This window comes from Tamandua tetradactyla, chromosome 22 (assembly GCF_023851605.1).
Source record: "Tamandua tetradactyla isolate mTamTet1 chromosome 22, mTamTet1.pri, whole genome shotgun sequence".
Taxonomy (NCBI): Eukaryota; Metazoa; Chordata; class Mammalia; order Pilosa; family Myrmecophagidae; genus Tamandua; species Tamandua tetradactyla.
Window position 1 is genome coordinate 9956529 of NC_135348.1, and position 17207 is coordinate 9973735.

Consider the following 17207-nt stretch of genomic DNA (forward strand, 5'->3'; position numbering starts at 1 on the left):
TTTTACTTGAAGCTGTGGAGTAATCTCTACTTTCACTGAGTTTACCCGGTGTTTCAGTTCGCTAATGCTGCCAGAATGCAATACACCAGAAATTGTTGTCTTTTTCAATGGGGAATTATTAGTTTATGAATTTATAGTTCTAAGGCCACGAAAATGTCCAAATTAAGATATTAAGAGGAAGACAGATACCTTCTTTGAGGAAGGGCTGCTGGCATCTGGGAAGGCATGTGACATCAACTGTTCGCCCTTCTCTCCTGGGTTCTGGTTTGAATGGCTGTCTCTCTCAGCTCCTGTGGGTCCTTTCTTGCTTCTCCCAGGGTATTTCTCTCTAAGCTCCCTGGGATTTTATGGTCTTTTATCTCCTTCACAAGGACTCCAGTGAAGGACTAGATTGCTTTGAATGGGCGGGGTCACATCTCAATGGAAATAACCTAACCCAAAGGTCCCATCCATGATAGGTCTGCCCCCCACAAAGATGGGTTAAAAGAATATGATCTTCTCTGGGGTACATGACACAATTCACACTAGCACACCTGGGGATGGTTAAGTCAAGTTTTATGCAGTAGAGAGAATACAGATTTAGAGAATATGTTAAATTGGAGTATAGAAATGAAATTTAAGAGTTTGTAAACGAGAGCTAGAAATTATGAGATTAGAACTGGTTATATCCTTTCCTTAGACATATGTATGTCCATTTAGGGGTTTATGGCTGTGAAAAATATAAAGGAGAATTAATATCTTAGTGAATATGTATTCCTTTGATACATATGTATATGTATGTTATACGTATATTATATGCACATACACATACCCATAACTTTTGTCTGACTGATTTATTTATTCATGTGCACATTTGGCTGGTTGCTTGTTTGTTTATATAACACATTTTGCAGGGATGTCTTGCTAGTGTTTTGAAAAGACTGTCAGAGTGCAAGTCTGGGGTCTGACTCTGGGTTTAAATACCAATTTTGCTTCACACTGCTTGTGTGAACTTGGAGGCTGTAACTTTTCCTCTCTGCAATGCAATTTCTTCACTCTAAATCCTCTTGGTGTTGTTAGGAAAATTGAATATGTTAATATGTATAACAAACATAAATGTGTATATTGCTATTGTGAATCCTCAGAAATGTTAGCTGCAGTGTTTTTTTCTGTGTGGCCTTCATTTTACTGAATGTTAACCTAAATTTCTTTCCTTATCCTCATTTTGGTAACCCAGGATATGCACAAGTTATGGTGGGCTTAACCAGTGTGCTATTTGGGTCCTCCAGTAGTTTGCAGAAGTTTAGGCTTTTCCCCAGACTTCTTTTGAGTGTGCCACAATCTGCGAAATCTCACTCCAGTCCCTCCACTCTCTTATGTACCTTGTTTTGGAGACTTTTTATGGGAAGGTAATCTTTGTAAACAAGAGAAGAGCAATTATCCTATAAATAATTGTTTCCAAGAGAACACCTTTTTTTTTTTTCTTCCTTTTTTTGAAGAAAGAAAGTTCTGGAATGCTTCAGTCATGAAAACTCATGACTCCTTTTTGTTTATTTGGATAGGTTCCATAGATGGTATTGTGTTTTCCATCTCTCATGATATTCTTCAAATTCCATATACCAAATTTTTGCTTTTAATGAACAATTTTAAAACTAGTGCTTGGAAATTATGAAATCCATTTTCTGATCTACTGGTTTTAGGGCATTTTTCTTTTAAAAAAGAAATAGCTGTTTGCTCTTTCCATTTAGATCCCTTCACGAATTTGTCAGCTTTTAGTGAGTACTGACTTCTACATGTGAAAATGTGAGTTACTAGCATTTGGATAGTTGTTTCTGATCATCAAAATGTCACCATCTAATGCTGCTGGTCTCAACAATGTCTTAGTTAGGGAGGTCAGGAGTAAAACACATGCTATGAGCAAGGCATGCAAGAGTATGGACAATCATTTATGTCTTACAGAGTCCATTAATCCTGGCTCAAGAAAGGCAAGGATTATCTTAGAGTTTCTCACTTTAGGTGACTGTGGGATGCTACAGAGTTACCAAAAGATTAATGGTTAAAATTTGAATCCAAGCTGAGGTCAAGTTATGAAATAAGGAAAACCAATCTCGTTGAGCTCCCTGAAGATTACAAATGGAGATCTAGTGTTTTTTTTCTTTTTTCTTTTATTTGATAGGCCTTCAGAATAGTTAGGATAGTGTTGTTGTGAATTATGGTATGCAACTTGCAGAATAATTCGAATTCTGAAGTGGCAGGCACATGAAATTAGTTTAGTTGTCCCTTATTCTCTTTCATTGTTCAGGAATTTTAAAAGCTAATTCAATCACTATTTTCTGAAATAACCTAGGGAAATAAATTTTAAAGTAAATTGTCACAAAGTATATTTAGAAAGAAATATCAGATACAGGCTTATTACACATTAGTTTTTCTAAAATAAAAATGGATTACTTTGTTTCATCTTCTTTGAGGGCTTAAAGTCTATTACATTTATTATTACATTTTAATGTTTTACATTTTTTGGAGTGTTTATTTATATATATATATTTTATTGAGAAATCTTTACACACATACTTTCTATACATAGTACACAATCAACGGCTCACAGTATCATCGCATAGTTGTGTATTCATTGTCATGATCATTTTTTAGACCATTTACATCACTCAAGAAAAAGAAATAAAAAGAAAAAATAAAAAACGCATGCATGCCATACACCTTACCCCTCCCACTCATTGACCACTAGTGTTCCATCTACCCAATTTATTTTACCTTTTGTCTCCCCTATCATTTATTTCAAAAGTCTATTACATTTAAAAGTGCTGAGAATAGAAAAGGTATTTGAGGTTCTAGATATTGTGGTATGTATCCTAATTTTTTGTCTTTTAATATTTGGTTTCCAGTTTTCATCAGTGAACTACTGTTTTCAAAAAATCATTTTCCAGAAAATAAAAAAAATAATTCCAATTTAGGAGTTACTTAGGCTGACACTGAAATAAATTCTGAAAATATAAGGAAATAGTAACAAGGTTTCTTGGGAAGACTAAGAAATCTTTGAAACATGATATAGAGTAATGAAGTCATTTATTTTCTTACTTGCCAAACGTATCAATTTCATATCTTTTTGCAGAAGGAAATGGGAAATTGCATCTTTCACTGGGAAGAATGAAGCTTTTGACGAAGACGTATCTGATTTAAGAAAAACTCTGGGGTCCCGATTTCTTCATGTGTAAAATGAAGTACATTAGATTATTCACCTAGCTCTAATATTCTGAATTTTCATAAGATCTCAAAGTGAAAAATAAGCAAATGTGATTCTAAAAGGAAATATTTATCAAAGGTGGATCTAATGATTTTTCTTCCCATATTTCCACTACAATGACTATAGAACAACTGTAAAGCTACTTAGCTTGTTGCTACCTGATTAATTTCAGGTCATTGCATTTCATGATGAAACTTCAGATTCTGTGGTCTTCACCATACAACCTCCTATATTGCTGGCAGTGTGCGCTTGAAATTTGGGAAAACACTAGGGAGTTTGGCCCACCTGGAACAATTCATTAGTAGTTTCAAGGATAAAAAGATGACCTAAATGACCGCATCAGTTTTGAATTTCCGTGACTAATTGTGCTGAGCAAGAAAAATGTCAAATTGCATTTCATCCCACTCTTTGGTGTTTGCTATCACTATTGTTTTTTACATATGCATATTCATTTCAGCAACACCTCAGCTCTCGCCATAAAATCTCACTGCTTATCTGAATGCAGATTCCTTCTGTCAGGTTTTCTAATTCTCCACTGCAACTGAGAACGAAAGAAGAGCTCAGGAGGAGGAGACGATGTTTTAATAACATTATGTGGCTCATGCAGCAATGGAAATCATAACATGTATTTCAAATAATTAAGGTAGGAAAACATCGTGATTGTGTGCTCTCAAATTAAGGATGGCTTTTCCCCCACCTGGTATTATTCTGGTCTAAACTGGAAATCTTATTGGGATCACGCTGTCTTGGATAAAAGCTAGGAAAAACAGTTTAAAGGTCTTAGAGGTGATCTTGGCTGCCCTCTGCATTGTCCTCTCCCCTCGGTCATCTTGTATTGAACGAAAGTGAGCCATTCTTCAACCTGGAGTTCAGTGTCCTTATCTTATTGAGTGTTTCTCAATCAGTGGAGGGGAGAGTGAAAAATAAGGAAGTACACTAGGTTTAATTTTGGATATTTGAAGGAATGTTTTGGCTTTGAGAGTAATAGTGTGCTGCAGGTTAGTGAAAAGGGCGTAGAGATGCTAGATATCCTGTAATGCACGGAATGGTCCTGAATATCAAATAATTCCCCTCCTACCTTGGTTTGTTTTTCTGTTTTTTAATGCTTATCTTTGGAAAGTCCCATTAGGCATTCATATAGATGGAAAGCCAGTTTACTTTTATTCTTCCTCACTCTATCTCTCTCTTTCCATATATATATATATATATATATATATATATATATATATATATATACACACAACATATTTGTACATGGCTAAATACATACTGAATTTTCCAGTACTGCATCTAAATAGAAGAAGAATAAAGTTTCTGCTTTATTATAAATACCATATAAATAGAAGGAAGAATAAAGTTTATTTTATTTGAAATTTTACTAGGAGTGTTCACCATTTTGGAAAGTCAGATGGCAATATCATTGGTGAGACTGGGCCAGCCATACAACATAATACCCCATATCAATCTTCATTTGTAACTGCCCCATCACCTTTATTTCAAAATATTCAAGAAAGTATCAACATATTTGTGGTAGTTAGATTCAGTTGTCAACTTGGCCAGGTGAAGGCACCTAGTTCTGTTGCTGTGGACATGAGCCAATGGTGCCTGAACCTCATCTGTTGCTGATTACATCTGCAGTCGGCTAGGAGGCATGCCTGCTGCAATGAATGATGTTTGATTTAATTGGCTGATGCTTAAATGAGAGATCGCAGTGTAGCACAGCCCAAGCAGCTCAGCATACCTCATCTCAGCACTCGCAGCTCATACCAGGCCTTTGGAGATGCAGAAAGGAATCACCCTGGGGAAAGTTGTTGGAACCCAGAGGCCTGGAGAGAAGGCCAGCAGAGATCACCCTGTGCCTTCCCACATAAGAAAGAACCTCAGTTGAAAGTTAGCTGCCTTTCCTCTGAAGAACTAACAAAATAAATCCCCTTTTATTAAAAGCCAATCCGTTTCTGGTGTGTTGCATTCCAGCAGCTAGCAAACTAGAACAATATTATTGAATATTGTTTTCTGTTCTTAAATGTGAACTATTCATAAGTATATATACATTCATCTGATTATTTCAATATGTCCTCTAATGTAGTTGTGCAAAGCTCTTGCATATAAAATTACAAAACATTTTATTATAAATAATCTTCTAAGGATCTTTGCAGCTTAAAATCTGATACACAACTTCACTTTATAGTGCATCACAATCTTGAATTAAAAAAGAGCAAAGGCAAAATTAACAAAACAGAACAAATAGACTAAAGTTACAAGCCCTGAATTCTGGTCCTGGCTTTTCCCCTTTCTTAGCAGTGATCTTTGGCATTTCAGCCCTCCATGTAAAAGTTTTTTTTCATGTATACTTTCTTTGTCTTTTTTTGCAATGTTATCATAAGGAGCAAATGACATAATAAGTGCAAAAACACTTTTTAAGCATAGAGTGTTTACAGTCCTGTCACAGGCTTTCTTGATTTCAGAATGGGGCAGAGTAACTTGCACTTGTTAGTTTAGTAATAGACCTATGTGCTGATTTGGAATCCTCTTATAATTTGCAGTTTGTCATTACTTTAAAAAAAACCCCTTCAACTGCCAAGCAGAAACAAAATCACCATCGAATCAGATCTGACAATGGACTATATTTTATGGAGTTTTAAGGAAAAGAAAGATATGAGCCGGTAACCTATTATTTACATAGTAAGGCAACTGAAAGTCATTCTTAAACCTGTTAGTCAGAATTTACTATACAAGTTCCTCCTCTATAGAACTTCAGTCACCCAGGACAGAACCAGAATTTTGATTTAAAAAATTGATAGTGAGTTCTGAAAGCAATTAAAATGATAGAAGATGTTAAGAAATTAAAAGTGACAAAAATTAAAATAGGTTATTAAAGACATGAAAGAAATCCAAAAATTTTATTTAGTTGAAAATAGATTGTGTCACACTCTAGGACTCTATTTGTATCCTATAGAAGTCAGAAGAAAAGTAGCTACTCTTTTTCATCCATAAAAATAAGTTTAAATGGCTTAATATAATTAATTATTAGATTTTAAAAAGGTTATGCCATCAAAAATTTCAACGCTAATATAAAATGAAATGCTATTTGAATGACTGGATAGAAAATAAATAAAGCACTGAAAGAAATACAGGTACAAGACTAATTGGTATAATTATTACAAATATGAAATTAAAACTTCACTAATAAAAGTTAAAAGGATGTAAATTAAACACCTAAAATAAGATGACGCAAGGTGAGAGAAGCAATGGGCACTGCTTGTATAATAAAACTCTAATGTAAGAAAAGAATGGAGTGGAATAATATTGACCAAAGTAGAAGTTAAAGCCACAATTACCCAACAAGATAGAGATCAATATATAATTGCTAAATATCTATTGAAAAAATAAAATTGAGCAAAAAGAAGCATGAATTCTCAGCCATGCAGTCTTCTCTGCCATGCCAGGCCTTCATAGAGTTAGAGGACTCGGATATTTTGGATGGGGGTTTCTGGGTAGACAGTTGAGAACATTGACTTCCCAGAATCTCATAGATGCTTTGAGCTGAATGCCTGGTTTGAAGATCAAGCAGAAACCTCATGTGAGGCAAGTTTCTTGTGAAACAATACTTGCTCTATTCACCTTCCCCCTTTTTCTTCCCACCTGGCAACCAAGGAAACATAAAGGCCAAATTTCAACACAGCCTAACAATGGAAATTCTAGATCTCCTAAGGATAATGAAAGACTGCACTGAAGGAACTGCAGGATCTGCCTAATATGTACTGAAAGATTTCAAGGGAGTATGTGTAGAATTGGATCCTGCAGATTTGGAATCAAAGTTGGTAGCACATAAGTTTGGAAAGAGTAGACATACTACATAGAATTTAATACTTGGCAAGGATTTGAGAAAAATGTGCTAACATGCTGCTAAGATGACCCTTGGAAACCTGGAAAAATGATGTCCCATGTGAAGTGAAGATGAAATATCAGAACGTACATGGCAGAGTTCTGCTAGAGTGAAAGTACTTTTTAAAGCCAGATCATCTAACACCGAAGCCTGTTCCTCAGGAAAACTCAGAGGCTACTCCATTTACCAAAGGGATGAAAAATACACTGGTGAGAGGGTGCTTCAGTGATTATTGCTAAGCCAATGTCACATTTTGATGTGAGAATATTCCATTTCTGGGACAAAATTTCTATTCTGATTACTTCTGCTGGGCAATAAATTATCAATGGCTTCAAATAATCATTGTATTGTGTTTACGGAGAGAGGTGTACTTCTCTCTGCTCCACAATATCTGGCACCTCAGATGGGGTGATAGTTAAGTTTATGTGTTAACTTGGCCAAGTTATGGTGTCCAGTTGTTTGGTCAAGAAAACACTGATTTGATTTTTACGTGAGATAATGTCATGGCTTTAAATAATTAGTTGATTGCCTCTGTAGCTGATTACATCTACAATCAAGAGATGGTCTTCAACAATGAGAGAAGCTTCATCCAATCATTTGAGGACCTTCAAAGGAGACCTTCAAAGGTATGATTTCAGCAGTCAAAATGGAGAATTTCTGTCTCTACTTACTGTCAGCCAACTGCTCCTGAGGACTTCATCACAAACCTTCATTAGAGTTCCCAGCTTGCTGCCTGCCTTACGGATCTTGGACTTCCCATGCCCACAGTCGCATGAGCCAATTTCTATTTTAAAATTTCTATTATTATTAAAAATTAATATTGATATTAATATTAAAATTTTAATTTCTATTAAAGAATTGCTAAGAATTCCCCCTAGAGAAACCTAATACAGATGGGAAGACTCAAAGACAGGGAATACCTTAATAGCTGGGTACTGGAATGACCTGAAACTTCATTCTCTTATACATGTCTGGTCCCTGAGCTGGGATTACTTGAAGATTAGGATTGCTGAATACCCATGTGGAGCCTCTTCTGGACTCTGACTTCCTCACAACATGGTGGCTTCAGAGCAGTTATATTTCTTACATGGTGGGGTCATGCCTACAAGCATCATTGTTCCAGTGGTCAAACTATAAGCTACATCATTGCTGATCTAGATTTGTAATTCATTTAGCATCATTATTATTGCATTCTATTGTCACTAATGAGTAACAATTCTGCCCAGATTCATGGCCCTTATCTCATGGTGGGAGGAAAGTCAAGGTCATATTTTAGAAAAGCATGTGACATGGAAGATATTGTCTCCATTTAAAAAAATCATCCACAGAGTTCTACCAGCATCACTGAGATGTTCAGTGATGTCTGTTCTCTAGGCCAGAGCTGATGGCAGGATGTGCTACTACAAAGCTGGGCTTCCTTATAGCAATGCTAATGACAGGATTCCAAAATTAAAAAGTCTAGGTGGTGGTGCCTCACTGTTCCAAACAAGATGGGAGCACTTATCACAGTAAGTGAGAGGATTGGCATGGCAGCTAGTGGGGCTACCTTCAGAGAGCTAAAAGGATGGTACTCCCAGAGGTAAGAGTGAAGGGAAGCCCACAAAGATGCTTCATAATTTATACAATTAAAAGAAATCAAAGAGAGTTAGACTTAGAACCCTATATGACCTTGCAATTCCACTCCTAGGCATATACTCAAACTAATTGAAAGCAGTGACTAAGACAAATAATTGTGCACCTATGTTCATAACAATATTATTCACAATTGCCAAAAGGTGGAAGCAACCCAAGTGAATATTAGCATATAAATGGATAACCCAAATGTTGTATATCTATATAATGGAATAGTAACCAGCTGTAAAGCGAAGTGAAGTGCTGGTATGTGCTATAATGTGGATGAACTTGAAGACACTGTGTTGAGTGAAATAAGTCAGACACAAAAAAAGACAAATATTGTATGACTTCTATTGTATGTAATATATAGAATAAGCAAATTCATACAGACACAAAGCAGAATGGTGGTTACCAGGGATGGGAATATGCAAGTTATTGCCAAATTAATTTGAGTTTGGGATGGGGAAAATAGTCTGAAATAGATAGTCGTGAACTACACAATATTGTCAATGTAATAAATGTCAAAGAATTGCTCACTTATATGGTTAAATGTTTTTTATGTTGTGTATATTTTACCACAATTAAATATAAATCAATTATTTTTTACAAAAAAAGTCAAGGATGAATAAGCTGGAGGCTGAACGCAGCTGCCCCAGTGAAAAGTCATTATTTCTTATCCAGTTCCTGGACATGAGTTAATTCTCATACCGGGATCTCATTGACTGAAGAAGTCAGGTTCCTATGAGGAAGGACCCTGAAATGCTACAGTAAGCATATTCAGTAGTAATTTCCCAGTTCTCCCCTAAAATGGCTTATGAACATTAACTCTTGCAACTGTGCATTAGGAAAAGTGAAACACCCAGACATTTTGAAAATTATTGGATAAAGAGTTTGAAATGAATATTTATACCCAGAGACCCAAAGTGCCAAAATGACCCCTTTACTGGTGCGGGACATAAGGCAGTCAAGTAACAACTGGAATCCTGACCCAGGTGCAGCTCACAGTGAGACCTCTGGGACCACAAATCTATCATATGTGATCATTTCACCAATGAATAATTGCAGCGCACACACTAGGTGTTGACAGAAATGCCATTTGGTTTTTTTTTTTTTTTACATGGGGCAGGCACCGGGAATCGAACCTGGGTCCTCGGGCTTGGCAGGCAAACATTCTTACCTGCTGAGCCACCGTGGCCCGGCGTTCATTTGGTTTTTGATCCTTGAAGTAAGAGCTCGCATTAATTGGGATTCTCCGGAAAAATAGAACTGACAGGATAGGTATGTTTGTGTAATTTAATACATAATATAATATGTGTAAATATTAAGAGATTATAGGAATTGACTCATGCACCATGGGGTTTGGTGTATAAAACTTTAATGTGCTGATGAAGTCAGTTTGCAAGTATTTTGTTGAGGATTTTTACATCTATTTTCATTAAAGAGATTGTTCAGTAGTTTTCTTTTCTCATACTGTCTTTGCTTGGCTTTCATATTAGTGTGAAGTTGGCTTCATAGAATGAGCTAAGTAGCTTTCCCTCCTCTTCAATTTTTTGAAGAGTTTGAGCAGGATTGGTACTATTCTTTCTTGAATGCTTGGTAGAATTCACATGTGAAGACATCTTGTGCTGCACTTTCCTTTTTAGGGAAATTCTTGATGACTGATAAATCTCTTTACTTATGAATGGTTTGTTGAGGTTGCCTATTTCTTCTGGAGTCAATATTGGTTGTTCATGCCTTTTTAGGAAATTATGGATTTCATCTACATTGTCTAGTTTATTAGAATAAACTTGTTCATAGTATCCTCTCATTACCTCCTTTATTGCTGTGGGGTCAGTGGTTATGACTCCTCTTCCATTTCTGATTTTATTTATTTGCATCCTCTCTTTTTTTTTTTTTTTTTGTTAACCTAGCTAAGGGTCCATGGATTTTATTGATTTCCTCAAAGAACCAACTTCTGGTTTTCGTGAATTTCTTGATTGTTTAATATACTCAATTTCAATGATTTCTGCTCTAATCTCTGTTATTTCTTTCCTTTTGTTTGCTTTGGGGTTAATTTGCTGTTCTTTCTCTAGTTCTTCCAAGTGAACAGTTAATTCCTTGAGTTTTGCTCTTTCTTCTTTTGAAATATAGGCATTTCGGCACTGCCTTTATTGAATCTCATAGGTTTTGATATGTTGTGTTTCCATTTTCATTTTCCTTGAGATATTTACTGATTTCTCTTGTAATTTCTTTCTTGCCCCACTGGCTGTTTAACATATGTTGTTTAGGCTCCTTATATTTATGAATTTCTGGTCCTCAGCCTGTTGTTATTTCCAACTTCATTCCATTATGATCCTAGAAAGTGTTTTGTATAATTTCAATCTTTTAAAATTTATTGAGACTTGCTTTGTGACCCAGCATATGATCTATCCTTGAGAATGATCCATATGCCCTTGAGAAAAATGTGTATCCTGCTGTTGTGGGGTGTAATGCTCTGTAAATTTCTGTTAAGTCTAGTTCACTTATTGTATTATTCAAAATCTCTGTTTCCTTATTGATCCACTATCTAGATGTTCTATCCATTGATGAGAGCAGGGAATTGAAGTCTCCAACTATTACTGTAGAGGTGTCTACTGCTGCCTTCAGTGTTGTCAGTGTTTCCATCATATATTTTGGGGCACTCTGGTCCAGTGCATAAATATTTATGACTGTGATATCTTCCTGATGAATTGTTCCTTCTATTAATACATGATGTCCTTCTTTGTTGCTTTTACTTGTTTTACATTTGAAGCTTAATTTGTTGGATGTGAGTATAGCTAATCCTGCTCTTTTCTGATTGTTATTTGCATGGAATATATTTTCCAACTTTTCACTTTCAATCAGTTTTGTACTTGGGAGTTTAATCTGTTAACATTTAATGTTATTATTGTAAAGGCATCACTTTCTTCTACTGTTTTGCCTTTTGGATTTATATGTCATATCTTTTTTTTTTTCTCTTTATACCTTTACTGATAGTTTTCATTTCCACATTCTTCTCCAGACATCTCTCTCCTGTCTTTTCCTATCTACCTATAGTACTACCTTTAGTATTTCTTGGACAGCCAGTCTCTTAGTCTCAAAGACTCAGTTACTGTTGAAAATATTTTAACTCCCCCTTGTATTGAAGGATGTCTTTGCTCGGTATAGAGTTCTTGGCTGGCAGTTTTTCTCTTGCAGAATCTTAAATATACCATACTACTGCCTTCTTGCTTTCATGGTTTCTGCTGAGAAATCCACCCATCATCTTTATCAAGCTTCCCTTTTATGTGATGGGCTGCTTTTATCTTGCTGCTTTCAGAATTCTTCATCTTTGGCATCTGGTAATCTGAATAATAGGTATCTTGGAGTAGGCCTATTTAGATCTATTTTGGTTGGGGTATGCTGCACTTCTATGATATGTAATTTTATTTCTTTCATGAGAAATGGCACATTTTCAGTGATTATTTCCTCCATTAGTCTTTCTGCCCCTTTTCTTTCTCTTCTCTTTCTGAGACACCCATAATAAATGGATTTATGCACTTCACATTGAAATTCAATTCCCTGGAACTCTGCTCATATTTTCCCATTCTTTTTCCTATCTGTTCTTTTATGTGTAGGAATTCAGATGTTCTGTCCTCTAATCCACTAATCCTTTCTTCTGCCTCTTCAAATCTGCTGTTGTAGGTCTCCATTTTTTTTCTTTTCATCTCTTCTATCATGCCTTTCTTTCCCATAAGTTCTGACATTGTTTTTTAAACTTTTTAACTCTTTATGTTCATCCAATGTAATTTTTATATCCTTCATCTCTTTTGCTATATCTTCCCTCAACTCATTGATTTGATTTTTGACATGATTTTGCATGTTTGCCTAAATATCCTTAATTAGTTGTTTCTACTCCAGTATCTCATTTGAAATGTTGGTTTGTTCTTTTGACTAGGACATATCTTCTATTTTCTGGTGTGGCTCATTATTTTATTTTGATAAGCTTTTGATTTCCTTAATTAGTTTATTCCAGAGGTCAGTGTCACTCTTTTACCTAAGGTTTTCTTATTGGTTGGCCTTGTTTTCTATTTGTTCTATGGCATTCAGTTCAATTTATTCTAGAACTCTAGCATAGCTTCTATTTAACTGATAAGAATTTTTCAGCTCTTGTTTTATTGGGTTTTGCCCTACCTATATGGAAACTTGTTTTGAGGATGGCCTTCTCATATATGATCAACCCCAGTCTCACTTTCCCAGGCCAGACAGGCCCAGGTATCAGGAGGAGGTTGTAACTAGTATCAACTTTCCCTGAGGGTGAGAACCAGCAGGTTGTCAGACTTTCATATGAAGCCTCTAGACTTTGTGCTTTTCTTATCCTGCCCAGCATGTGGTTCTTGTCAGCCTGCAGCTTCCCACCAGTGTAAAATGATGCATTGCCTTTTATTCTCAACAGCCTCTCCTGCCAGTGATGTGGCTGAGACAGAAGCTGAGGTAGAAGGTGGGCTAACACTGCTTCTGTTTTCCAGCCCCTGAGGACTGAATTCCTTGAAGGAGGACAGCCACTCGAGCTGGATTCCTCTCTCCTTTTCATGGGGAGAATACAATCTTTAGGGAATTATCCCCATTCACTGGGCTAGTTACTTTTTCTCTCAGACATGCCTCAACTCTGCCCTTGCCTGGGGCCATGCTGTAGTCTGAGAATGCTTGTCGTTCTATCTAAGGAGCTGTCATCACAATTGACTTTTTCTTCCTCCCTTTTTTTTGTGAAAAATGACATATATACAAAAAAGCCATAAATTTCAAAGCACAGCACCACAATTAGCTGTAGAACATATTTCAAACTTTGACTTGAGTTACAATTTCATAATTTTTGTTTTTTACTTCTAGCTGCTCTAAAATACTGAAAACTTAAAGAGATACCAATTTAATGATCCAGCATTCATATTCATTTGTTAAATCCTATCTTCTATGAATAATTCCACCATCATCTTTGCTCTTTCCATACCTCTGTTTGGGGTTGTTTGTCTCTGGCAACTCTAAATTTTTGATATTGGAAGGGTCTGTCACTAATATGAGGTAGGGAGATGGAACTATCTGATGTTCTGGAGAGGCTGGGTTAGGTTTCAGGACTTATTTGGACCAGGGACACACCTGGAGGTTGTAGGTTTCTGGAAAGTTACTCTAGTGCCTGGAACCCTTGTGGAATCTTATATATTGCCCTAGGTGTACTTTAGGATTGGTTGGAATGGTCCTGGTTGAGGGTTGGCAGGTTATGATAAGTGGTGAGGTCTACCTGAAATTTGCATAAGAGCAACCTCCAAAGTAGCCTCTTGACTCTATTTGAACTCGCTCTGCCATTGATACTTTATTTATTACACTTCTTGACTGTATTTGAACTTGTTCTGCCATTGATACTTTATTTATTACACTTCTTTCCCCCCTTTTGGGCAGGATGTAATTGTTGATCTCACGGTGCCAGATCTGTATTCATCCCTGGGAGTCATCTCCCACATTGCCAGGGAGAATTTCATCCCTGGATGTCATGTCCTAAGTAGGGGGGAGAGCAATGATTTCATTTGCAGAGTTGAGCTTAGAGAGACTGAGCCACATCTGAGCAACTGAGCGATTCAACAATCCCTGGACAGGGGTGGATGCAGTAGAGATTTAAAGACACAGTGCTTCCTCAGGTCTGTAGGAGACAGCTGAAGGGCTGCTTTTGCTGGTCTGGCCAAGAAAGCTGAGCTTTGGGGAACAATCAGAGAAATTTTGGTAGCCCTTTGATTCCCCTCCCTATGGCACTTTGGAGTCAGACTCCATGCCCCTTTATGGTACCTTGGCACTGTTTTGGCTGGAAGTTTGTCTTTGGAAGGTCACCTTTCAGTATGACCTTGCTCTCAGAATTTGCTCTGCAGGCAAAAGCAGCATTAGACAAAGAAAGGAGGGTAAAACACTGCAGTGCAGACATTCTGGGACAAGGGCCTGCCAGACTCAAATACCCAAGAAAGTGAAGTCTGTCTCCTGGGAAACAGAGGGACAAGCAAACTCCAATAAATAAGAGAACTCCAAAACAATTAACAAGTAAAAAGCCCAGGACAATGAAGAGTCCCAGAAAGACAGGGAACACCCTGTCCATAAGGCATACCTTCCTGTTAGGAGGAATGAAGCTCAAGAAAATCTCTATCTTATCACCAGCTGGTTACAAAACTAAGAAGCAGACATGCCAAGGAGAAGTACCTAAGTTAAAGCTATTAAAATGCACAGTGTGCTACAAAAGAGTACAAGACAAACAAAGAAACAGCGAATGATGGCCCATGCCAAAGAAGAGGATAAAAGTACAGAAAACACCAATGAAGAAGACAAGAATGTGGGTACACTGAACAAAGTCTTTTAAAAATGATCTAAAAATGCTCCAGGAGATGAAGGAGAGTACAAAGAAAGAAATAGAGGCTATCAGAAAAACAATGAATAAACAATGTGAAAATCTAAGTCAAAAGATAGGAATTATAAGAAGGAACCACCAGAACTACTGGAGTTGAAGACGAAAATAATTAAAATGAAAAAAAAAATCCCAGGAGGGTTTCAAGAGCAGATTGGAGCTGGCAGAAGAAATAATCAGTGAACTCAAACACAGGGCACTTCAAATGAGTCAGGCTGAGGAACCAAAAGAAAAATGAAATACTAAAAGTAAAAATATGCTATGACAACTATGGGATACCATAAGAAACACCAATGTACATTAAGGGAGTACTAGAAAGAGAAGAAAGAGAGACAGGGGCAGAAATAATGGCAAAGAAATTCCCAAACTTAGCAAAAGACATGAATATGTACATCAAAGAAACTCAGAGAACAAAAAACAGGATAAACATGAAGAAAAATATGTGCCGTCATATACTGATTACACTGTATATTGGAAAAGAAAAGGAAAGAGTTCTGAAAGCTGTCAGAGAAAAGCAATATGTTACTGCAAAGAGTCCCAATTAGACTGAGTGCTGATTTCTCATCAGAAACCAGAGAGGCAAGAAGGCAATGGGTTGGAATATTTAAAGTGCTGAAGGAAAAGCCAACCAACAATTTTATAACCAGTGAGATTTTCTTTATAAAATGAGTGTGTGTGTGTGTGTGTGTGTGTGTGTGTGTGTGGGCACCCATGTGCAAGTGTGTGGACAAGGAGATGGGGGCAACCATGTTAAAGCCCCAACTTCTTGGGCTTCATTTGCAATTCTGTTCTTTCTTCCCCACACCTATCTGTTGGTGGTGGGCATTCTATTTGTGCTTGTTTTCATTCACTTCCACATCTTATTAAATTTTAGGGTTGGGGTAGTGGAAAAGACAGAAAAAGGGAAGAGAAGAGAGTAGTGGCAGAATAGGAGGAGGAGGATATGGAGATGAAGAAGGTTAACCTGGAGTTAAGGACAGAACTTCAGAAGACGTAATAGACATAGTCCTCCAGAGTTGCTACTGTGTCAGTGGGGAAATTAAGGGCCTGAATGACACTTTCAAAGAACCAGAGTTTCTACATATGGTTAATGTGGAACTAAGTTCAATGGCTCAGCTTCCGAGCACAAATAAACTTCAAAAGTTGGAACTCAGTGAACGATATAATTTCTGGAGGCTGTGAAGTCCTGGGAGAGAAATGTCCAAATCTTACATACCTCAATCTGAGTGGAAATGAAATCAAAGATTTCAGCACGTTAGAAGCTCTGCAAAATCTTAAAAACTTCACAAGGCTCGATGTGTTTAACTGTGAAATTACAAACCTGGAAGATTATAGAGAAAGTATTTCTGAGCTACTGCAGCAAACCAACATACTTTCGTGGATCTGATCACAAAAATAACGAAGCACCAGACTCTGAAGAGGAGGCTGATGAGGAAGGAGAGGACTACGATGGAGATGAAGAGGAAGAGGAAGCTGGTCCACCTGAAGGATATAAAAGAAGAGGAGGAAGACGAGGATGAAGATGGAGCAGGCTCAGAATTGGGAGAGGGAGGAGTTAGCCTCTCATCCTTAATGAAGGAAGGAATTCAGGATGAGGAAGGTGGTGATGACCAGGATGAAGAAGGAGAGGAGGAGGAGAAAGAGGAAGGAGGGGGTCTTTGAGGGGAGAAGAGGAAATGAGATGCTGAAAATGATGGTGAGGAAGAAGGCAACACAGATAATTCTAAGACCTACATTCCCTAATGGTCCTGAGTGTGCCGTAGAAAGATCATGTCTTCTCTGTGTCATCGTGTACGAGAGCTGTCCCTGCGGAAGACACATGCAACTCTTTATAGGAGAAGTATGGTTTTACTATTTTCCCCCTTTTTTCTCTTGCAAGTAAGATTTATTAGTTCGTTTATGAACATGTTACATTTAGAGAAAAATTTTCATTGACCTCCATTGTGAAATTCCCTTGCAATTATTTGGAATCTTAAGTTTTCTAATTCAAGTTCACTGTACGAGTCATTTTTATCGCTTTTACACAGGTCTAAATATGGTAGGCTTCATTCATG

General features: G+C 37.0%; 1 pseudogene; it reads left to right on the plus strand.

Moving 5' to 3' along the window:
• The first annotated feature begins 16096 nt into the window (after positions 1-16096).
• LOC143665971 (acidic leucine-rich nuclear phosphoprotein 32 family member E pseudogene) lies at positions 16097-16896 on the plus strand (annotated as a pseudogene).
• The last annotated feature ends 311 nt before the right edge of the window (positions 16897-17207 follow it).